Raw genomic sequence first — 3,294 nt, 5'->3', positions numbered from 1 at the left:
TTTACTCCGTGAAGCATCACTGAGGCAGAATAGTTGTGACAAATAAAATAAACTGAATTAAATGAATGAATGATGATGGTGGTAATAATTTATTATTACTGTTATTATCAACTGCGTCAATTTTCTGGTGTTTTGTGTTTGGTCGCTTTTAGTTTTTGTTTAAGGGGCCTAAATAAACTTAATCAGTTAATCAACCTGTAACGAGATTGTTGATAAATAAACATTTTTTAAATGACTGTTTTTGGACTGGTAGAACCCGACCGGATGTTCACTTCTCGATTCAAAGACCACACTGGAACTAAGCCTTGATGCTTTCATGTGTTGTTCTGTTTTTTTTTTAAGTCATATTTACATGTTGCGTGTTTGTACACATTACTGTCCGAATAATCAAATCAAATCAAAATCAAATCTCCCGCCAAAACGTTCGGATTTTCGTGAACGCGCATCTTGAATTCCTTTCCGCGTTCACGCGGCTCTCTGCGCGTCCCAGTCATGTGACCACACCTCACCGCGCCTGCGCACAGAAATACAAGATGGCGGAGAGTGCGGAACTGAAGGTAAGGCGCAGTCTGAAATCATCACACTTTCACTCGATGCTGGACGTTTCTGCGCAAAGTCGCGCGGTGTTGTTTTGGTTTGAGATTTACTGCGCAAGAATCTCGCCACTTCTTGTGTTTCGTGCGCAAACACGGCGGCAAAGACATGGAAGCTGCGAGCGCCAGAAGCTGCACGAGCGTGTTTATGTTGATGGTGAGTGGGTCGGTGTGCACGAGCCTAACGGGTCTGTGATTATCCGCGTTACACACCGAGACTGTGTCTGTGATTATCCCCATTACACACCGAGACTGTCTGTGATTATCCCCGTTACACACCGAGACTGTCTGTGATTATCCCCGTTACACACCGAGACTGTCTGTGATTATCCCCGTTACACACCGAGACTGTCTGTGATTATCCCCGTTACACACCGAGACTGTCTGATTATCCCCGTTACACACCGAGACTGTGTCTGTGGTTATCCCCGTTACACACCGAGACTGTGTCTGTGGTTATCCCCGTTACACACCGAGACTGTCTGTGATTATCCCCGTTACACACCGAGACTGTGTCTGTGGTTATCCCCGTTACACACCGAGACTGTCTGTGATTATCCCCGTTACACACCGAGACTGTGTCTGTGGTTATCCCCGTTACACACCGAGACTGTCTGTGGTTATCCCCGTTACACACCGAGACTGTCTGTGATTATCCCCGTTACACACCGAGACTGTCTGTGGTTATCCCCGTTACACACCGAGACTGTCTGTGGTTATCCCCGTTACACACCGAGACTGTCTGTGATTATCCCCGTTACACACCGAGACTGTGTCTGTGATTATCCCCGTTACACACCGAGACTGTCTGTGATTATCCCCGTTACACACCGAGACTGTCTGTGATTATCCCCGTTACACACCGAGACTGTCTGTGATTATCCCCGTTACACACCGAGACTGTCTGTGATTATCCCCGTTACACACCGAGACTGTGTCTGTGGTTATCCCCGTTACACACCGAGACTGTCTGTGATTATCCCCGTTACACACCGAGACTGTCTGTGATTATCCCCGTTACACACCGAGACTGTCTGTGATTATCCCCGTTATACACCGAGACTGTCTGTGGTTATCCCCGTTACACACCGAGACTGTCTGTGGTTATCCCCGTCACACACCGAGACTGTCTGTGATTATCCCCGTTACACACCGAGACTGTCTGTGATTATCCCCGTTACACACCGAGACTGTTTCTGCGGTTATCCCCGTTACACACCGAGACTGTCTGTGATTATTCCCCCGTTACACACCGAGACTGTCTGTGATTATCCCCGTTACCACACCGAGACTGTGTTGCTGTGATTATCCCCGTTACACACCGAGGACTGTTCTGTGATTATCCCCATTACACACTGTGACTGTCTGTGATTATCCCCGTTACACACCGAGACTGTCTGTGAGTATCCCCAGTACACACCGAGGACTGTCTGTGATTATCCCCGTTACACACCGAGGACTGTGTTGTGGTATCCCCGTACACCACCGAGACTGTGTTGTGGTAATCCCCGTTACACACCGAGCCTGTCTGTGATTATCCCTGTTACACACCACGACTGTGTCTGTGGTTATCCGTTACAAATCGAGACTGTCTGTGATTATCCCGTTAACACGAACTGTGTCTGTGGTTATCCACGTTACACACACCGAGACTGTCTGTGTATCCCGTTCACACACCGAGACTGTCTGTGATTATCCCCTTACACACCGAGACTGTGTCTGTGGTTATCCCTGCTACACACCGAGACTGTCTGTGATTATCCCCGTTACACACCGAGACTGTGTCTGTGGTTATCCCCGTTACACACCAAGACTGTGTCTGTGGTTATCCCCGTTACACACCGAGACTGTCTGTGATTATCCCCGTTACACACCGAGACTGTCTGGTGGTTATCCCCGTTACACACCGAGACTGTCTGTGATTATCCTCATAACACACCGAGACTGTCTGTGGTTATCCCCGTTACACACCGAGACTGTCTGTGATTATCCCCGTTACACACCGAGACTGTGTCTGTGGTTATCCCCGTTACACACCGAGACTGTGTCTGTGTCTGTGGTTATCCCCGTTACACACCGAGACTGTGTCTGTGATTATCCCCGTTACACACCGAGACTGTCTGTGATTATCCCCGTTACACACCGAGACTGTCTGTGATTATCCCCGTTACCACGAGAACTGTCTGTGATTATCCCCGTTACACACCGAGACTGTGTCTGTGATTATCCCCGTTACACACCGAGACTGTGTCTGTGGTTATCCCCGTTACACACCGAGACTGTGTCTGTGATTATCCCCGTTACAACACCGAGACTGTCTGTGATTATCCCCGTTTATACACCGAGACTGTCTGTGGTTATCCCCGTTAACACACCGAGACTGCTGTGGTTATCCCCTTTACACACCGAGACTGTCTGTGATTATCCCCGTTACACACCGAGACTGTCTGTGATTATCCCCGTACACACCGAGACTGTCTGTGATTATCCCGTTACACACGAGACTGTCTGTGATTATCCCCGTTACACACCGAGATGTCTGTGATTATCCCCGTTACACACCGAGACTGTCTGGTGATTATCCCCGTACACACCGAGGAACTGTGTCTGTGATTATCCCCGTTACACACCGAGACTGTGTCTGTGATTATCCCTGTTACACACCGAGACTGTCTGTGATTATCCCCGTTACACACCGAGA

The 3,294-nt window shown here is 48.7% G+C and overlaps 1 pseudogene; it reads left to right on the top strand.

The window, feature by feature from the left end:
- The first annotated feature begins 527 nt into the window (after window positions 1-527).
- The window catches only part of LOC117521826, a 136,224-nt pseudogene continuing 133,457 nt past the window's right edge, over window positions 528-3,294 (top strand).

Source organism: Thalassophryne amazonica, chromosome 2, assembly GCF_902500255.1.
Source record: "Thalassophryne amazonica chromosome 2, fThaAma1.1, whole genome shotgun sequence".
Classification (NCBI taxonomy): domain Eukaryota; kingdom Metazoa; phylum Chordata; class Actinopteri; order Batrachoidiformes; family Batrachoididae; genus Thalassophryne; species Thalassophryne amazonica.
Note: the sequence above shows the minus strand (reverse complement) of the source record. Positions and strands in the feature narration are given on the sequence as shown.